The 14,933-nt window shown below is 40.7% G+C and overlaps 1 protein-coding gene across 5 annotated transcripts in view; it reads right to left on the bottom strand.

The window, feature by feature from the left end:
- Positions 1 to 14,933, bottom strand: part of RalGPS (Ral GEF with PH domain and SH3 binding motif) — a 141,237-nt gene that overhangs the window by 89,631 nt on the left and 36,673 nt on the right. For 3 of the 5 annotated variants that reach the window (XM_083122181.1, XM_083122186.1, XM_083122187.1), the window contains exon 1: positions 479 to 637. The exons of the other annotated variants lie outside the window; for them this stretch is intronic. The gene's annotated coding sequence lies outside the window, so the exon portion shown is untranslated. Of the gene's footprint in view, positions 1 to 478; positions 638 to 14,933 lie in introns of those variants that run through there. 5 annotated transcript variants of the gene reach the window in all.

Raw genomic sequence — 14,933 nt, 5'->3', positions numbered from 1 at the left:
AACAATATGTATATAAAAACATACACTACTGTGTATCGTAAATGACAACGCGAAAAGTTTCTTATAAATTCAGATTGTACTCACACAGGCTAATAGGCCTACAGTTTTCCAGTAGGATATATAAGGTCGTTTTTAAGTGGTTGTCAAGGTACAGTATATTTATCGCCAAAATTGCCATAAATTGGACTCTTGTGGAAAATTTTTAGATGGTGTTGGGAACAATTTTGGAAGCGTCAAGGGTGTGTGTGGATAATTCAGTGATTCAAGCCATTGTGCAATGAGCCTTCACCGAAAATCGAACCCTGGACCTTATTGTTTATAGGCAACAGTGTTGTCCACACCGCTGTTTGAAGGGACGACAGGTGTACGACAAACACCATTATTTGTAAACAACATTTCAGTCCACTTTGCAGCTTGTCTTGTTATGACGGGAATGCACTTCAGAAAAGAGAAGAGAAAACAAAACAAGAATTCCTACCTTTTCGCATTCATATTCCAACGTCCACCTGCCGCTGTTTACGAGACTCGGAGCACCAACAAAACCCACCACTGAACACAAACTGCTAACAAGCTGTACTGTTAGCCGCTCACTAGCAACACCACGCACGTCACTGAAACGACCTGCTAGTCCAGTCTCGAGCCGCAAGACTGAACACACCACAGCAAACACGCTGGGCAAGCTCCAGGTTCTTCGACAGACATCTGTGCGGTGTTGTCACATCTCCGGCCTCCGACAACCAGTGCGTAGCCACTTCAGTCAAAACATACAGTTTGCTCGTTCCTCTTCGATGTCCGCCCCCAACTTATAACAGATATGCAGGGCCAACCCTAGATGGGTGCGGGGCCTGGGGCATACAATATACGCGGGTCCTATAACCAGGAATGTTCAGAGTCCCTTAGTCTGAAGTATGAGTGTCCATATAAGCACAATATAAATATAATTACAATTAATTTATATATTTCGTTTGTTTCAATTGTTGTTTTAAGTCCCTTTACACACAGATAGGCTAATCGAGACGGGACCCACAGTTTAAAGTGGGATTCGAACCACTGTGCAATGTGCCTCCACCGGGTAATGAACCAGGGACCTTTTTTCTACATAGGCTATATATGTCGCATTATTACCTAAGAACAGGGCCTCCCCGATGGCGTACTGGAAAAGTCATCGCCTTATAATCAACGGGTTCTGGGTTCGATACCCGGTGGAGGCACATAGTGGTTCGGTTTCCACTCTAAACTGTAGGTCCAGTCCCGATTAGCCTTTCTGTTCCAAAAGTGGACTTAAAGATTGATTGATTTCGTTTATTTTACTTCGCGTTTTTTGCCTCTTCGCTAATTTGCGAAGCTGGGGATGAAATGATGAAATTGATGAATGGACATTCACAAACAACCAAGCCCGAGCGGGATTCGAACCCGGGAACCTTGGCTGGACTTAAAGACTCACAGTCAATTACCTAAGAACAATAAGCAGAACATGCTAAAGGTTGAAAACAAGAATTATAGGAGACTAATAAAAAGTTTCTAAATAGTGTTTCTTTTAATTTTCGATGAGCCACTGCTGGTGCGACGATCATTATAAGGTCATTCCATGTCAAATCAACAGATAAAAATTATGTTTGAACCTTTAGGATTTTTAATTTTTTTTTTTTGTTTATACATTCTACCTATCAAGAGGACAAAAACTGCCAAATTTCAGATTTTGTCGGCGCTTAGTTTTTGAGTTACTGACTTTAAAAAAAAATCCCAAAATTTTAAGACATTTTGAAATCTTTAAACAGCTGTAGATCAAAAACTATTTGACCGAGAGCTCAAATTGGCGTCATTCTCTTCTGCTTTTCATGAGCTTTAATTTGAAATATATCATTACTGTTCTATTTAAATTTTGTAATTCTTGAAAAACTTGAAAAAAGTTTTTTTGAATACCTCAAAAACATTATTTTTAATTTTTTTGAAAAAATATATGTTTTGAAGATATCAATTGACTATTCGTGTGCAAAATTTCATAATGGAACAGCAATATGTTCCTATGGAAACTATTATTTTTTATTGTAATGTGTGCGAAATTTGCTAAATTTCTTGACTCCCATGTTAAAACCACAACTATATGCTGAGTTGTTGATGTTGAAGTCTTCATATTAGTCTATTTTATAATTTTTGGGCTACAAATAACATGAAAATACTTAAAATTTATCACTTTTAATATCAGATAAGCAAATTGAAAAATGTACGAGAGGAAGTCATTATGTAACAGGAATTTTATTCTAAACTTCATGGAGATTTATGCACAACGGAAATTTGTGTGTCGGCACTCAAAAAGTTTCCTTAGCAACACGCCATAAAGGTGACGTGACGATCGAGCCGTATGCGCCTGCGCAGTAGCTCGTACAACATGGCCGCTATACAGTTGACTTGCATAGTAGAAGAGCAACGAAGTGTTATTCGATTTTTTGGGGTCAGAGGGATTGAAACCATCTGAAGTCTACAGCAGAATAAAGGTTCAGTACGTAGACACAAATTTTCGTTGTGCATAAATCTCCTTGAAGTTTAGAATAAAATTCCTGTTACGCGTATTTAATGATTTCCCCTCATACATTTTTCAATTGGCTTACCTGATATTAAAAGTGATAAATTTTAGGTATTTTCATGTTTTTTGTAGCCCAAAAATTATAAAACATTAATATGAAGACTTCAACATCAACCACTCAGTATATAGTTGTGATTTTAATATGGGAGTCAAGAAATTTAGCAAATTTCGCACACATTACAATAAAAAAATAATTAAAAAATAGTGTTTTTTAGATTTTCAAAAAAACTTATTTTCAAGTTTTTTAAAAAATTTCAAAATTTAAATAGGACAGCAATGATACATTTCAAATTAAAGCTCATGAAAAGCAGAAGAGAATGGCACCAATTTGAGCTCTCTAGGTTAAATAGTTTTTGATATATAGCTGTTTAAAGATTTCAAAATGTAAAATTTTCGGATTTTTGCTTTTTTGAAAGTCTATAACTCAAAAACTAAGAGCCGACAAAATTTAAATTTGGCAGTTTTCGTCAACTTTACTGGTACTACGACTGCACCACAAATTATCAATTTCTGAGATGTCAAGGTTAAGATCGTGTTTGATTTGGCATGAAATGGCCCTATATTTAATTACAGAACTGGGTGTACAACCTGTAACGGTATATTTTGTGCTTTTAAGCCGATTCTCAGCAACATACACAATATACACAACCATACATTTTTGAATCCTTGTCCCGAGGTTCAAAACTTGCAGTACCTGAAGTTCTGTGGATGCTAGTTTAGGCAATAGACACGTATTTCTTCAAATTATAGTATAACGCCCATTTCCTTTTAGATATATATAGGTTTATTCATAATATATTTACAGAAGTTAATTCTTGGCCGTTATTCGCAAAATTACATTCCGGTGTACCCTGTCCCCCCTTCCCGAAGAGAGTGTGTAGACTCGCGTAGCCACTGGCTCCACGAGTAAAAAAAAATATAACCCTCAGTACCAAAAAAGGTGGCTGAAGGTATGTGTGCTGTGTACCCGGTTTCCCACATGAAATAAACTATTGGAATAATGTGAAAAGATCAAGTGTGTGTATTAAAAGAAAGAAAGTTAACGTCCCCGCCGTCGGTTCACATAGTAAGGAAAGAAAGCTCGCCCAGCCGCTCCCCTTAGAGAAAAAGGTACCTCTTACATTGCTGTACTCCGCCAAATATCTGAGACCGACTGCTGCCTTCCCTTCCTTTTATAGGCCCCGCTAATGACCTAAACCGTTACTGGAAACTTACCGCTCCCCAACGGCCAAGAACTCAAACGTACAGGACATAGACATAGGCATACACAATTTATAACATAAAAAAGGATCCAGTAATGATCGCATCATTACATAGTCCCCCCTTCCTGAAGAGAGAAAAATCAAAGTTCTGTAACCTAGAAAAATAATAATAATATACACAATACACTTGTCCGCAGTTTCTGTTCACTACAAACACACTTTCATTAGGTCACACGACACTGACAGTCAATGTTCACTCTAATTTTGTCCACAAGTGTACTTCGAGATCTGCGTTCTTCCCTCAGCACTGGAGCTGGTTAACCCACGTCGATTCTTACCCACTCAGCATCTCTTCCATCCTTCCTCCTGGACCAATTAGGGACAGTCTCCTGGAAATCCATCCAAGTCACCAAGGCTGCTGGTTCGACTCCCGGCAACGCCACTGCTCTGCGCTCCTGCCGAGATCGGAAGACACCGCTTCGACCGGCTTCCACATGAATGGGTCTAAATGGCTCTACATCCAGAGATGTCACTGCTATTCACTGGATTTTCTCACCACCGAACTGCGGCTTCTCGACGAAAATACGCGGTAAAAAAATACGCACTAACTTTGCGTTACTTCTGTTGACTGCGGAACGAAACGTTTGCAGGAATAGTGTGTGAGGTATCAGAGAGAGAAAATAAATGAAAGATAAAAAATAAAGAAAAGATAGATAAATCCCTATATACAATATTTACAAAAATCCCCTTTTGAAATTAGATCAGAATCTGTTTCTCAGCTTGTAACGCATCTGGGGTACATCTTCATTCTCGTCTTCTGGAGAAGATACGTGCGCTCCCTTCGCTGAATTTTGCCCGGCTACTTTCTTCGCGAACTCAGGCGGCGAAGAATAAGGTTTTAACTGATCGCTGTTGGCTCTCAATATTCTTCCGTCCTCGCTGTGTTTTAGTTTGAAAGTATTTGCCGAAGTTTGCTCAACAATTGCGTGCGGTCCAGAGAACTTCCCCGAGAGTTTACTAGTTACTCCACGGGCCTTATCAGAGAGAGGATGTTCCTTAAGCCAAGCTTTTTCCCCCACCTTAAACGTGCACTTGCGGCGTTTCTTATCATATACTTTCTTCTGTGCATTATGCATGCGCTCTTGATTGTTGCAAGCTATCTTCTTGGCCTCTTCTATCCTGAATTTCGTTTCTTCCACGAATTCCAAGATGTCCTCCTGTCTGATTTCAGGTCCTTGAGGCAAAGCGTCCCTGGCCTTCTCGAAAGGACCCCTCACAGAACGTCCAAAATGCAAATATGCTGGACTGAATGTGGTCGTGTTGCAAACTTGGGAATTCAATGCAAACTGCACGTACGGTAACGATGACGCCCACTCGTTGTGCGACGAAATTAGTGTGGAAAGAGCACGTTTAGTTGCCTTTACGTAGCATTCTGCGAGATTGCCCTGCGGGCGATATGGAGAAATTCTGATCTGCTTGGAATCAAATATCTTCATCATCTGTTTCCACATTCTGGAATTGAAAATGCTTTGATTATCAGTGGAGATTCTCGGGTAGAATCCATGGATCGAGAATATATCCAGTAATTGTTCTAGCACAGATTTCGCAGTCACAACGCGAAGAGGGCGCAAGATAGTAAATCTGCTAAAACTATCAACGCATACTAGAACGTATTGGAAATTTCCCTTTTTCGAACGAACGACTGGTCCCAGAATGTCACAGTATAAGTTCTTGCCAACTTCTGTTTCCTTATTACTTGCCATGAAGCCTTGCTTCTTAGTCGTGTCCCCTTTAAATACACAGCATGGTTGGCACGACTTACAGTATTGAATAACGTCTTTTGTTAGGCCTAGCCACGTGTATTGTTCTCTGACCTTTGCTAAAGTTTTCAATCTTCCAGGATGAGAAGCGAATGCACTATCATGCAAGGACATAAGAATTTGCGCACGTAGAGAAAGAGGTGCCCATATTTTGCCAGTTCCTTTCTCTTTGTACTTTTCTGCAGGCAAATTTCTCCTAAGGATTCCATCATCGTCGAAATACGAAGATTTGGCCAGTGTCTTCAACTTTTCCTTGTACATCTTCGTCCCTTCCACCTCCTCGTTCCTAACAGTCTTCGCTAAGTCTGCAAGAAAATTATCTTTCATTTGCTCTGAAATGATTGAAGTGGTGTCCAGAAGCCTGCTCGGATCCAGCGGTTCGTGTTCTTCATTCCCCTCGGCCACGGAGAAAGGCAACAATGAAAAGCCCTGCATCTTTTCACTTTTAGAGAGACGAACCTTGGGTAGTTTGATCCCTCGAAGCAAATTTTCTCGTCGTTTCTTCTTTATTTGCTTCGCGCTTTGTATAGTGCACAAAGCACTGAGGTCAGCAACTGGTTTCTGTGCAATATCTGACGAATCGATCACAACTCCGTCTTCCATCTCGAATTTTACGTAGCCTTCATCATTTTCATCTTCCAGGGGGAATGTTTCCTGCGCTGCGGGTAACCCGTCGTACTCAGACGGATAAGTGTTGCATACTTCATTTCTCGATAGAAAGTCTACCAGATTTAGCTCTCCTTTCACGTATTTGATGAGCAGAGGGTAGCGCGAGATACGAGCGGTCCACCTAGACATCTTTGCGCTCTTGTTTTCAGTACTGAATATCGTGGTCAGAGCACTGTGGTCAGTGAAAACTTCCACTGCCGGAGCGTGGCAGATGTACTTGTCGAAAGTCTCGACTGCAAGGAGCAAAGCGAGGAATTCTTTGTGCGTTGTGCTGTAGTTCTTCTGGGCTTGTGAGAACTTTTTACTTCCAAAGGATACAACATGCAGTTTCCCCCCTTGGTCCCTCTGTCCTAGTAAGAAACCGGCGCAGTTATCGCTCGCGTCGCTGTAGATGACGAACGGCTCATTCAGTACGGGAATGTACAAAGAAACGTTATTCTTTACAGCTTCCTTCAGTTTGGTCAGGCACTCTTCGTGAACATCCGTCCACCGAAAGCGAATTCCCTTACGTAACATGTCAGTGAGAGGACTCGTCAACTCTGACATGTGGCTAATGTGACCTTTCAGAAATCCGAAGAATCCTAAAATGCTCTGGAGTTGCTTCACATTCTTCGGAGCCCTTATCTGGTCCAAATACTCAATCTTGGATGGGTGGCACATCACTTGCTTGTGAGAAATTCTGAAACCCAGGTAATCCACTTCCGAAGTAAAAAGTTGGGACTTCGATGGTGAAAGTGTTAAGTTCGCCTTGTGTATTCTCTCCAAAACTTCTTTCAGCGCGAGCAACAATTCTCCCTCCGTTTCTCCATAAACCAAAATGTCATCGTAAAATGCAATGCATGAGACACCCTGCAGCTCTCCAAGGACAATATTCATCAGTTTCGCCAGTGTGTTAGGAATCATGCTCAATCCATAGGGACATCTCAAATAGCGAAAGATTCCTCGTGAAGTGTTGAATGCCGTGTATTGGCGTGAGTTTTCTTCCAATAAAAGCTGGCCAAAAGCGTTTACCAAATCTAATTTACAGAAATATCTAGCCTTGCCTAATTTACTCAAAGATTCAAACATATCCGGGACTTCATTCCTAGATTTCTTTGTTACTGCGTTTGTCTTTCGAGGATCTAGGATCACCTTGTATTTATCCCCTTTCCTGATTAACAACGGTGAATTAATGTAATTAGATTTGCAGGGCTCGATGAAACCCCCAGCTAACAGCTCATCGATACAGTTATCCATTATTTCTTGCTTTTCTGGAGTCAAAATACGAAGCTTAGAATAGAATGGTGTCCTATCGGTTAGTTCTATTTTGTGCTGTAAGATGTGTGTAACGCCAGGTTTTTCAGAAAAGACGTTACTGTAGATGTTTAAAATATCTGCTAATTTCTTCTTTACTTCTGGTGAACATTCTGCACGCACAATCAATTCTGCTATTTCGGGACGTGTTTGGCAATATCCCATCGTCGCGGTTGTTGCATCAGATGTTTCACTTTTTCCCATCGTCGCGGTTACCGTCGCGGTTGCCCCAGCTTCAGCCTCCACAGTCGACGTTATCCCCTGCAGAATCGGAAGACTCATCCCCGCTTCCCTCTTCTCCGCAGAAAACAAATAGATGACGTCACTGTCTGCAAAGCTGTAGCCTCCCTCTTTCAAGTGCAGAGATAATCCGGCTTGCCTTATGAACCCACGACCTGCGATGAATCCCTTGAAACAATCGCGCAAAACGACGAATTTATGCCTAAGTTTCACCCCATTCAAATGTACAGTAAGATACATTTCCCCACATGATTGTACAGAGCCTACTGCCAAAGAAATATTGATACGTTTATTGTTAATCTTATTTCCTTGTTTTTCCAGTTGTTTTGCGATCTCTAAATTTACAGTGCTCACAGAGGCCCCTGTGTCTACGAATAAGGAGAAGTCCTTTCCATTGATTTTACAGGGGACTAACGGCTCTTTGTCGCCAGAAGTGAAATTCCTGCAGTTGCGTATCTTCCTACTCCCCCCTTTGTTTTTCTTCCACGCAGCGCCTGCTACGATGGCGGTGTCGCTCTGTTCGGGCCTAACGAGTTTTTTGGAGCAGTACACATGGCGGCTTTGTGGTCAAGACCGTCACACCGAAAACAACGGATCCCCCTTCTCTTCGTCGGTTCTTCTGCTCTCGACGGGGTCCCAACATTCCCGGAAAAGCTTAGCCGGTTGACCAGTCCAGGATTTATGGCGCTCATTGATACTTCTGTTCCCACGCGGCCGAAAGTGTTCATTGTCCCCGCGGCTGCTAATTGCCTTGTGCCACTCGCTGAAGTCGGCATGGCAGACAGATGCGGCGAACTGTTGTCCCTCAGTTCTGGACAATAGTACAGGGCTTCTGAATACAATCTCTTTTGAATGTCCATAGAATGGGTTTCCAAATCTTTGATTGTTGCGAATGTTCTGTTGTACAAGTGTGTTCTGAATTTAGGATGGGAAAATTTCAAAACGTGCTGGATGACCTCGTCTTCTGTCCCCCGTTTCTCCCTCATTGCGAAAAGCTTCCTGGTGTGTCGAATAAATGCAAGAAGAGACTGGTCTGGTGACTGGTAATTGTTCTGAATGATCCTTGCTATTTCCGAGTCGTAATCGACACTAAAGAATTCTTCCAAGAACGCCTTCTCAAATTCCCTAAAAGTGCCGAATGGTCTCGAAAATCTGAACCAATCTGCAGCGATTTCCTTCAACGAAAGCGGCAAGATTCTATCTAAGAGAAAAGTATCCCCAATTTCCATGATTTCCTGATAATTGCGTAATTCATACAAATAATCGTGTGGACTTACATCGCCGACGTTTCCCTTAAAGATCGGAATGTTTATGTTGCTTTTTTCCAAGATTTTGTTCATTTTCTCCTCGCCCGTCCTTGCCGAAGTTCCTTGCGTAAGGTTTAGAGAAAGTCTCTCAAGTTCCCCAACAATATCTTCCTCAGGCCTTCCCTCCAAGTTCGCATTGCCTAGCAACTTGCCAATGAGCTCCCTGTCTATTTGAATTGCCATCTTGTCTTCCGTTATTTTCTTTCCACTTCGCAATAACATATGCCTTCAGTACTTCTTACAAAAAATATCCCGACTATGAGCCCCCAGTATGTAACGGTATATTTTGTGCTTTTAAGCCGATTCTCAGCAACATACACAATATACACAACCATACATTTTTGAATCCTTGTCCCGAGGTTCAAAACTTGCAGTACCTGAAGTTCTGTGGATGCTAGTTTAGGCAATAGACACGTATTTCTTCAAATTATAGTATAACGCCCATTTCCTTTTAGATATATATAGGTTTATTCATAATATATTTACAGAAGTTAATTCTTGGCCGTTATTCGCAAAATTACATTCCGGTGTACCCTGTCCCCCCTTCCCGAAGAGAGTGTGTAGACTCGCGTAGCCACTGGCTCCACGAGTAAAAAAAAATATAACCCTCAGTACCAAAAAAGGTGGCTGAAGGTATGTGTGCTGTGTACCCGGTTTCCCACATGAAATAAACTATTGGAATAATGTGAAAAGATCAAGTGTGTGTATTAAAAGAAAGAAAGTTAACGTCCCCGCCGTCGGTTCACATAGTAAGGAAAGAAAGCTCGCCCAGCCGCTCCCCTTAGAGAAAAAGGTACCTCTTACATTGCTGTACTCCGCCAAATATCTGAGACCGACTGCTGCCTTCCCTTCCTTTTATAGGCCCCGCTAATGACCTAAACCGTTACTGGAAACTTACCGCTCCCCAACGGCCAAGAACTCAAACGTACAGGACATAGACATAGGCATACACAATTTATAACATAAAAAAGGATCCAGTAATGATCGCATCATTACAAACCTAAAAGTATTACTTCATGTATCAAAGTGGTAACTTCTTAAGCATATCCAATAATATTCTATATCAGAATTCTCCTTTGATTACGTTTCATTGAATTTTGATGCTGTAGTGAATTTACATATAAAATAATACTTTCCCTTCATAATGTCATTCTTTAATTAAACGAATAATGCATTTGTTTAATTGGAAGCACCACCGTCATATAAACTGACAATAAGCCGACCCAAACAATTATTTATTTTGGCGCCCCTTTCCCTGAAGAACGGGGCCTCGGGTGAGTATCCGTTTTGCCCCTCCCTAGGGCAGGCTCTGGACATAAGAATAGTATCCGGAATATATTGTTTATTGATTTGGCTTATTTTCTTCCGTATTTCTGCCATTTTTGGCTAATGTCGAAGATGGGGATGAGTGGTGGTGATATGATGAAATTGATGAAGGGACACTCACAAAGAACACACATGCCCAGGCTAGAATTCGAACCCGGGACCCCCGGCTAACGCGCTTGTAGAAGTTATGTTTCACATACGAGGGTTGCTGGAAAAGTTTCTGCAAACTACCACCAACAGTGGCGCTAGTGTTCCGCTATTATAAAAATCGGAAGAATATACCTTTTTTATGCTTAATTTATATTTGATTGTTTGCTTAAGTCTATTCGTTTATTTCTCACAGCAGTTTGAAGAAGTAGTTTCGTGTGAGAAATGGAAATTTCTCGTGAACACTTTCGGGCAATGATTTTTTATGATTTCAAATGTATTTTAACACCGAAACAACGCATCGTGCGACTTCATTTGGCTTTTGGGGATGAAGCACCATCCAATAGGACTGTGTACAATTGGTTTTCCGAAATCCAGCGTGTCGCACATTTCTCAGTGATGAATTTTGTGAAGGTCGTTCATCCACGTCTGTTGTTGCCAGTAACGTTGATGCTGTGCGTGAAATGATTGAGAGAGATCGGCATGTGACATCCCGTGAGATTCAGGCATCCTTGAACATTGACATGAAAGCAATACATACCCGTACGATTTTGCATCGTCATCTGAACGTACGGAAACTTTCAAACCGTTGGATCCCACACAACTTGACCGAAGCTCAATAACATGCTCATATAAATTGGTGTAAAGAAATGCTCAAAAAATTCAACCGAGGCAAGTCAAATTTGGTGTACAACATCGTTACAGGGGACGCAACTTGAATCTATTGATAACAACCCGAAACTAAACAGCAATCCACTGTTTGGGTGCTTCAAAGTGAGCCGAAACCAACAAAAGTTGCTCGTTCGAGAAGAGCTGCCAAGCAAATGATTGCTTGTTTCTTCGGTTATACCGGACATGTGGCAACAATAGCTTTAGAAGATCGAAGGACTGTAAATGCTGAGTGGTATACAACAATTTGTTTGCCAGAGGTCATCAATGAATTGCGTAAAACAAACCCAAATCGTCGCATTATTCTTCACCACGACAACGCCAGTTCCCACTCAGCACACCAAACTGTTGATTTTTTGTCCAGTAAAAATGTCGAATTAATGACTCATTGTCCGTACTCACCTGATCTATCACCTAATGACTTCTTTCTTCTTGTTCCCACACATGAAAAATAAGATGCGTGGTGAGCGATTTGTGTCGCCTGAAGCAGCTGTTGACGCATTCCGAACGACCGTTTCTGAGGTATCAGCTTCAGAGTGGAAAAATACTTTCAAAATTGGTTTGAGCGTGCGCAAAAGTGTACCGATCTTAAGGGTGAATACATGGAAAAACAATAAAGCCATTCCCAGAATTTCACATGTCTTTTTTCATATTTATTGCAGAAACTTTTCCAGCAGCCCTCGTAGCCTTGTACAGTGACGGGCACTTCTGAGTTGGAAAGTTACTATTCACATTCAATGGAATCGTTACAACCCAGAAGTGTTCGTGACTGTACATGTTTTCTTTTTTACTGTATCTTGAGTTTCTCTTTAGAGTACCAGTCGTTCCAACATTTTAAAATTTGTGGTTTACAATAAGAAGCGCTAATGAATCTAATTTATTTTAGTCAGCTGTCCTTTTTCACAGCAATTAACATTGAAGGGACTCTCTCACATCTCCTTAGTACAGAGAAAAAACATTTTGTCACTAATTTATGAATTTGTGGCGGAGGCGGGGAAATACCACCATTTTTTTGAAGAAATAAAGCAGAAAAATTCTGCTCCCGATTATTTGTCAGCAAACGACATCATTTGAGTTCTCAACAGGAAGACAATTGGATTCATTGCTGCCGATAAGTTCGGTCGACAAGTTTCCCTGCAAAGCGATAATTATACATTTTCTTAACGGTTCATTGTTCAGCGACGTATAGCAAAAGGTACGTTAATACTACCGTTAACTGAACCAACAAGAACAAACTTCGCCACATTTAAATACAGCAAAGCGGGTGGTTTGGAACGAAAGACCGCTAAAGAGTTCATTTTTCTAATATATTATCGCGCATTAAGGACACTAGCTTTAAATAATAACTTACCGGCAGATAATATGGCTAATAATGTTTATGGAAATTAATACGTCCTACACCAGAGACATAATGAAAGAAAAAATAATATACTGTTTTGTTAACTTTTAAATTGTATATTAGGTGAGGGAAAATTTAACACTAATACGGGGTAATTCCAATAGAATTACCTGTTTTCAAGCGTTCATATTTAGGAGTGTTAGGTATGTTCCGAGCTCCTCGTAACTGAATGGTTATTGCTCTCGCCGGTCCGGAGCTCGACTCGGCGGGGTTCCAAAATTTCCGCATCGTCATAACAACTTGAAAAGAATAGTAACGGATTCCGGATCGGAAAACAGCAACGATTGGATTCGATACACTAACCAGACCTTGGCCCTCCAAGGACAGATGTAGCATTAGCTGTTAGCATTCTCTGCGTCAGAGTTTCATGATCTTAGTTTCCCAAATCTCAGCACAAAACGCAGCCTTCAATTTTGGGAGCCGACTTCCGTGGCGGAGTGGTTAGCACAGCGTGCTACGACGCCAGAAGTCTGGATTTCGAATCCAGGCATGAGTGTTCTTTATGAATCAATTTCAGCTCATCATCAGCCAGCCTCATCGCCGCGATTAGTCAAATGTGGAAGGAAAGCGACGCAAAATAATGAAATCAATCTTGGGGTTTCGGAATCACCGATAAAGGACGAAGAAGGCTGAACGAAAGGAGTATGGCGTGAGTTTAGTTTAGAATTAGCAATTTTAACTAAGATGACGTGAAGGAAGGAGCAGGGCTATCTAATGCTGGCAAGAATTGTAGTGCATTTATGTTTCATACAATTCATTCAGACGACCTTCCCTTCTAGTGCTCCAATATGTACTTGACATGCGACAGACGTCAAACAATGATGTAACTCCTCTTTTTTCCCCTAGATGGCATCTGAGCAAAAAGAGAAAAAAATTCAAAGTGTGTCCGACCTTCGAAGTTTACAATACGCTCATTTCTCTTATTAAAAAAGTTGCTGAAAGGATTTGTTGAAAATAGTATGTACCGCATCCATGTAACTTCATTAAACATATTTAACCGTATAAAATTATAGGCTATTTTCTTTAAAATTGTATAAATTATGACTTACGTTTTCTCCAAGTATTGATTGATTTGGTTTATTTTTCTTCGATTTTTTGCCACTTTTGTCTAGTCGCGAAGATGAGGATGAAAATGATGAAGAGACCTTAAAAAAACAGCCATGTCCAGGCCAGGATTGGAACCACTGACCCCTATCATTGAAGCGCGCTGTGATAACCACCCCGCCACGGAGGTCAGCTGACTTTCCCAACTATCATGAAAACAGTAATTAGTTCTACATTAATCAGATGCCGATAAACCCACTAGTTTAACACGATTAAAGAGAGAATAACATTAAAATACATGTCTTAAACATAGTAACTGACACGCGTTTCTTGCTTGTAAAAATTTTCCTGTTCTTGTGACAAACTTAATAAAAATTGAAAAATGTGTGTTTATTTACAATCATATATCTCCTCCGATACAAGTGGTACAGTGTGTTCAAACTAAAAACTTCCCCATAACGTTTACAAATCACAAACCTTGTCACAGAAAAAAAATGTGACACGGTCTTGGGAGTTTTCTAATTTCATTTGCAAACACCGTGTCATTATTTTTCTCTTTATCATTGACAAGTAGAGCCATCCTTGAAAAAAACCTTTCTATCGAGCTTCTTATTAGTGAGAACAACTTTGTTTCCACCTTATGCATCTTCTCTCTTTTGGAAATTATAATTTCTATGCTCCTCCTTCTGACCTGAATTTGAACATCGTCTGAAGGTCTTCGGCAATAATCAATACTCGACGTCTGCAAATATGAGAATTGTTAAGTACAGCTAGAAGTGCCACTTAGAACAGTAACAATTACAAGGTCATGTTTCAACAAAGGAAGAGGGGAATAGGGAGGACTAACTAGTTACATAATTGAAATGGCTGCCTCTAATGATACAGACAATCGTTACCAAATCCAAGAGCGAGACCTGTCGCCACGGAGGCGATTCTCTTGTTTGATTCAGCTTTGACCGAAATGTATGTCGTGAATCGTCGTCGCGCATCTCTTTAGGCTGAAATTATATGCTTCATATTTCTGGCTTTCTCCGCCGGATGAAAGACGTGTGTGTATTCACACACGTGCCCCGTTTTGGTATAATTCCTTAAAACAAACCAATTAGTCCTGTATTGGTTATCTGTTTTCAACTATTTATCAACTTCATCTTCACAGACAGGTTATGCAACCCGGAACACACCACGAATTCGCACATTGCATAATATTCAAGTTTGTACTTCCTGTAGGTGATA

Source organism: Lepisma saccharinum, chromosome 5 (assembly GCF_977018435.1).
Source record: "Lepisma saccharinum chromosome 5, izLepSacc3.1, whole genome shotgun sequence".
Classification (NCBI taxonomy): Eukaryota; Metazoa; Arthropoda; class Insecta; order Zygentoma; family Lepismatidae; genus Lepisma; species Lepisma saccharinum.
Note: the sequence above shows the minus strand (reverse complement) of the source record. Positions and strands in the feature narration are given on the sequence as shown.